Consider the following 7023-nt stretch of genomic DNA (forward strand, 5'->3'; position numbering starts at 1 on the left):
GGCTTTCTTTCCAAAAAATATCTGTAGATGTATGTAATATACCTGAAAGAAAACGAATACTATTTGAACCCAGGTCTGCTACACTACAGAGCTGTGGATCTGTCTGTCACTGCAGCCTCAGCACCAGCAGGTTCACAACCCTCTGTGTCTTCATCCCAAATGGCACCCTATTTAGTGCACTACTTTTGACCAGGGCATATAGGGCCCATTTGGGACTTATGCACTGAGCTCCTGGCTGATGTTTAGTCCTGTCTCTGCCTCATCCCTCAGTTATTTATCATGCAGAGGCTGGTTATGCAGTCCCAGTCCCAGCTTGGTGAAGCCAGCCCAGTCATTTCTCCTATATGGAGACAACAGAGAAGGACACAATCTTGTCCCAGTACTCCAGCTTGGTGAAGCCAGCCCAGTCATTCTTCCTATATGGAGACAACAGAGAAGGACACAATCTGTCCCAGTACTCCAGCTTGGTGAGCCAGCCCAGTCATTCTGGGTGGCAGGTAGCGTAGTGGTTAGAGTGTTGGGCCAGTAACCAAATGTTTTCTAGATCAAATCCCAGAGTTGACAAGGTGAAAATCTGTAGTTCTTCCCCTGTTCCTAGGCTGTCATTGTAAATAAGAATGTTTTATGTCTAGTTAAATATATATATATATTTTTTTAATCATCCTATATATTGAGACAACAGAGAAAGACACAATCCTTTCCCAGTAGCCCAGCTTGGGGGAGCCAGCCCAGTCTTCTTCCTGTATGGAGACAACACAGAGAGAGACCTCTCAGAGCTTCTACTGGCACCACATTAAACATTGCTCTGACAACATTGTGATGTCTCAGCATGGTGCCGTCTAGATGGAGTTGGATAGGCAGAAGGAAGATGTAAGCAAGCTTCTGTTTGTCATTTCCTTGATGAACATTGAATCCTGTGGAATGTGGAAAAGACCAGAATCTATACAGTTTCCCTGACACCTCTCTGGTTTCATCTCTCCAGTACACCTCCTCCTGCCAATCGGAGCACATTTGTCAGCATCTCAACATTTATATAGCATAGTAAACATGGAAAATATTGTACATAATCTATACGGTGCAGAAGTGAAACCTTCTAGATTTGTGGAGCTGGGATTGGGAAGGCAGAAGGAAAACGGTTGAATACCAAAGATGGCACGTAATGAATGGAAGATAATATACAGTACACTGGATACAGTATTCCTGTGACGCTGTGACCATCTGTTGTTCTCAATAGTGATCCATACAGATATGAATAGAAAGTCAACTACAGAGTTACAGTATAGCACAAATTATATTCATATTAGACAATCCATTATGATCGTTTTCCTAATACATCCATAGAACCATACACTATACCTGTTACTTCCTGGTCTCTCTGAATTGGTTCTTAATTCTCCAGTCCACCTCTTCCTGGTCTCTCTGAATCTGGTTCTAATTCTCCAGTTCCACCTCTTCCTGGTCTCCTCTGAATCTGGTTCTAATTCTCCAGTCCACCTCTTCCTGGTCTCTCTGAATCTGGTTCTAATTCTCCAGTCCACCTCTTCCTGGTCTCTCTGAATCTTGGTTCTAATTCTCCAGTCCACCTCTTCCTGGTCTCTCTGAATCTGGTTCTAATTCTCCAGTCTCACCTCTTCCTGGCTCCTCTCCAGCTAATCCAATCTGGCTCAGTGCAGCTCACGGTGTAAAAGGTAAAGGTCACATGTTTCATTAGTGGTTGGAGGATGAGCTTCTCTCTGTGTTTTTCCCTGGTGCAGCCACTGGGACACAGAGAAGGAGCATTGCCTGAGTTCCAAATAGTACCCTATTCCCTATATGGTGCAAAGGGCCCTGGTCAAAAGTAGTGCACTATATAGGGAATAGGGTCATTGATCTCCTTACCGTAACAACAGTTGCCCATCCAAACAATAAGCTCACATTACTACCTTCATCCTACTCCAGATTTACACAGAAAACAGAAAACCGCCACTGGTCTGTTAGGCTTTAGATAGAGTACCAAAGCCATAGGCTAAGTAGCTCTTAGTACCCTCATCAGAGTCCCTTTGAACAGAATAGAGTCCCAGACATTGACTAGATCCCAAATTGCACCATACACATAGTGCACTACTTTTGACCAAAACAGACAAAACTGTTCCAATTGGGACACTTCCTCAGAATCCCTGATTCCCTTTGTGTGGGGCACAGTGGAGGTCCCATCGGATGCATTGTCAATAGCTTCTGGATAGGGAGCAGATTGATACTCCACTTGACATTCAGCTCAGTCAGCTATCCCCTATCAGCATGATGAATCAAATCAAATCAAATGTATTTATATAGCCCTTCTTCTTACATCAGCTGATATCTCAAAGTGCTGTACAGAAACCCAGCCTAAAACCCCAAACAGCAAGCAATGCAGTGTAGAAGCACGGTGCTAGGGAAAACTCCCTAGAAAGGCCAAAACCTAGGAAGAAACCTAGAGAGGAACCAGGCTATGAGGGGTGGCCAGTCCTCTTCTGGCTGTGCCGGGTTGGAGATTATAACAGAACATGGCCAAGATAGTTCAAATGTTCATAAATGACCAGATGGTCAAATAATATTAATCACAGTAGTTGTCGAGGGTGCAACAAGTCAGCACCTCAGGAGTAAATGTCAGCTGGCTTTTCATAGCCGATCATTGAGAATATCTCTACCGCTCCTGCTGTCTAGAGAGTTGAAAACAGCAGGTCTGGGACGGTAGCACGTCCGGTGAACAGGTCAGGGTTCCATAGCGCAGGCAGAACAGTTGAAACTGGAGCAGCAGCACGGCCAGGGTGGACTGGGGACAGCAAGGAGTCATCATGCCAGGTAGTCCTGAGGCATGGTCCTAGGGCTCAGGTCCTCCGAGAGAGAGAGAGAGAAAGAGAAAGAAAGAAAGAAAGAAAGAAAGAAGAAAGAAAGAAAGAAAGAAAAAGAAAGAAAGAAGAGAGAATTAGAGAGGCATACTTAAATTCACACAGGACACCGGATAAGACAGGAGAAATCTCCAGATATAACAGACTGACCCTAGCCCCCGACACATAAATTGGCTGCAGCATAAATACTGGAGGGTGAGACAGACAGAGGGGTCAGGAGACACTGTGGCCCCATCCGATGATACCCCCGGACAGGGCCAAACAGGCAGGATATAACCCCACCCACTTTGCCAAAGTACTGCCCCACACCACTAGAGGGATATCTTCAACCACCAACTTACCATCCTGAGACAAGGCTGAGTATAGCCCACAAAGATCTCCGCCACGGCACAACCCAAGTGTTTGAAGTGTTTAATATGGGTCTAGTGCCTAGTTCTATCAATATGATGAGGTGTTTAACATGGGCTAGTGCCTAGTCTATCAGTATGATGAGGTGTTTAACATGGGGCTAGTGCCTAGTTCTATCAATATGATGAGGTGTTTTAACATGGGTCTAGTGCCTAGTTCTATCAGTATGATGAGGTGTTTTAACATGGGGCTAGTGCCTAGTCCTATCAGTATGATGAGGTGTTTTAACATGGGTCTAGTGCCTAGTTCTTATCAGTATATGATGAGGTGTTAACATGGGGCTAGTGCCTAGTTCTATCAGTATGATGAGTGTTTTAACATGGGTCTAGTGCCTAGTTCTATCAGTATGATGAGGTGTTTTAACATGGGGCTAGTGCCTAGTCCTATCAGTATGATGAGGTGTTCAACATGGGGCTAGTCCCTAGTTCTATCAGTATGATGAGGTGTTTAACATGGGGCTAGTGCCTAGTTAATATGGCGCTGACAGATAGGGCAGCTCTGCTTCTAGCTCCAAAGCAACTTTGCAGTATTTTGGTTTTCGTTTGTAATTTCTTATATTATAGCCCAAGAAATGTTCCTTCATTCCATTATTAATCTTTTAGGTTGTGTGTATTGTGTGTATTGTTGTGAATTGTTAGATATTACTGCACTGTTTGAGCTAGAAACACAAGCATTTCGTGTTTTACATGGCTAGTGCTAGTCCTATCAGTATGTGAGTGTTTTACATGTAGTGTTAGTTCTATCAATATGATGAGGTGTTTAACACGGGGCTAGCCTAGTCCTATCAGTATGATGAGGTTTTTACCATGGTGCTAGCTGTCTAGTTCTCTCAGTATGAGGAGGGTGTTTAACATGGGGCTAGTGCCTAGTCCTATCAGTATGAGGAGGTGTTTAACATGGGGCTAGTGCCTAGTCCTATCAGTATGATGAGGTGTTTTAACATTGGGGCTAGTGCCTAGTTCTATCAGTATGATGAGTGTTTCAACATGGGCTAGTGCCTAGTTCTATCAGTATGATGAGGTGTTTTACATGGTGCTAGCTGTCTAGTTCTCTCAGTATGATGAGGTGTTTTACATGGGGCTAGCTGCCTAGTTCGATCAGTATGATGAGGTGTTTAAACATGGGGCTTAGTGCCTAGTTCTATCAGTACTGCTACTCTCTTCTGTTCATCATATGCATAGTCACTTTAACCATACCTAAATGTACATACTACGTCAATAAGCCTGACTAACRGGTGTCTGTATATAGCCTTGCTACTCTTATTTTCAAATGTATTTTTACTGTTGTTTTATTTCTTTACTTACCTACACACACACACACACCTTTTTTTCACACTATTGGTTAGAGCCTGTAAGTAAGCATTTCACTGTAAGGTCCACTACACCTGTTGTATTCTGCGCACGTGACAAATCAACTTTGATTTGATTTGACACTAACAATCTTGAAGTTGTAGCTAGCATTATTTATTATTTGTGTTTAATCCAGTTGCAGTGATATTAATGATGAATATAATAAGGTCTGTGTGTTTGATTGCCAAAGGCTCTGTATGCTTTCCAAATTGCACCATTGGCCCTGGTCAAAAGTAGGGCACTACATAGGAAATAGGGTGSTATTTGGGATACAGYGATCAGTAGTGGGTGTAGCAGGCCTTGGGATGGACTTAGCCATCAGAAAAAGATAGGCAGACACTGGTGTCTTATTAAAACTCTTTGGTGTCTAGAGATTCTTTTTCTCTCTCCCTCTCTCTCTCTCTCTCGCTCTAATTGAAAGGGCTTTATTGGCATGGGAAACATATATTTACATTGCTAAAGCAAGTGAAAGAGATAGTAAACAAAAGTGAAATAAACAATTAAAAAAATGTCAAATTATGGCTATATGTGTTGTAACGATGTGCAAATAGTTAAAGTACAAAAGGGAAAATAAATAAACATATATGTATATACACTGCTCAAAAAAATAAAGGGAACACTTAAACAACACAATGTAACTCCATGGCAGTGCTCTGGCAGTGCTCCTCCTGCTCAAAGGCGGAGGTAGCGGTCCTGCTGCTGGGTTGTTGCCCTCCTACGGCCTCCTCCACGTCTCCTGATGTACTGGCCTGTCTCCTGGTAGCGCCTCCATGCTCTGGACACTATGCTGACAGACACAGCAAACCTTCTTGCCACAGCTCGCATTGATGTGCCATCCTGGATGAGCTGCACTACCTGGAGACACTTGTGTGGGTTGTAGACTCCGTCTCATGCTACCACTAGAGTGAGAGCACCGCCAGCATTGAAAAGTGACCAAAACATCAGCCAGGAAGCATAGGAACTGAGAAGTGGTCTGTGGTCACCACCTGCAGAATCACTCCTTTATTGGGGGTGTCTTGCTAATTGCCTATAATTTCCACCTTTTGTCTATTCCATTTGCACAACAGCATGTGAAATTTATTGTCAATCAGTGTTGCTTCCTAAGTGGACAGTTTGATTTCACAGAAGTGTGATTGACTTGGAGTTACATTGTGTTGTTTAAGTGTTCCTTTATTTTTTTGAGCAGTGTATATAGTATATGGGTTGTATTCACTCACTCACCTCATCTCCACCACACTCTTTATCTCTCTAAGCCCTGACCCCAGATCAGTATTATCTTCTCTAAGCCCTGACCCAGAACAGTATTATCTTCTCTAAGCCTGACACCAATCAGTATTATATTCTCTAAGCCCTGACCCAGATCAGTATTATATTCTCTAAGCCCTGACCCCAGATCAGTATTATCTTCTCTAAGCCCTGACCCCAGAACAGTATTATCTTCTCTAAGCCCTGACCCCAGACAGTATTATATTCTCTAACCTGACCCCAGATCAGTAGTATCTTCTCTAAGCCCTGACCCAGAACAGTATTATCTTCTCTAAGCCTGACCCAGAACAGTATATTATTCTCTAAGCCCTGACCCCAGAACAGTAGTATCTTCTCTAAGCCCTGACCCCAGAACAGTATTATATTCTCTAAGCCCTACCCAGAACAGTATATCTTCTCTAAGCCCTGACCCCAGAACAGTATTATATTCTCTAAGCCCTCACACCAGAACAGTAATTATTCTGCCGTCATTACAGCATTACAGCTTCAAAGTCAGTCAGCCAGCATACGGTGTCTGTGTGTGTGTGTGTGTCTTTCATTCCATTTTGTATTTATTATGGATCCCCATCCCCATTAGCTGCTGTCAAGGCAGCAGCTACTCTTCCTGGGGTCCAGCAAAATTAAGGCAGTTTATACAATTTTACATAAAATATTATAATACATTGACAGATTTCACAACACACTGTGTGCCCTCAGGCCCCTACTCCACCACTACCACATATCTACAGTACAAAACCCATGTGTACGTGTGTGTATAGTGCATTGTTATCGTGGTGTGTGTGTGTTGTGTGTGTGTGTGTGTGTGTGTGTGTGTGTGTGTGGTGTGTGGTGTGTGTGTGTGTGTGTGTGTGTGTGTGTGTGTGGTGTGTGTGTGTGTGTGTGTGTGTGTGTGTGATGTGTGTTGTGTGGTGTGTGTGTTGTGTGTGTGTCTGTGTATGTTTGTGTTGCTTCACGTCCGCTGTCTTAAGTGTATTTTCTGTTTAATCTACTTTTACTGTTCATCAGTTCTGATGTGTAATCAGTTATGTAGTATGCTAGTACTGTGTCCATAGTCTGTTCTGCTGCGATGCGAGAACCTCTTGTGGCATGTTTTGTGGGGTATGCATGGCGTCTGAGCTGTGCGCCAGTAGTTC

This window comes from Salvelinus sp. IW2-2015, unplaced genomic scaffold (genome assembly GCF_002910315.2).
Source record: "Salvelinus sp. IW2-2015 unplaced genomic scaffold, ASM291031v2 Un_scaffold1313, whole genome shotgun sequence".
In the NCBI taxonomy this organism is placed as follows: Eukaryota; Metazoa; Chordata; class Actinopteri; order Salmoniformes; family Salmonidae; genus Salvelinus; species Salvelinus sp. IW2-2015.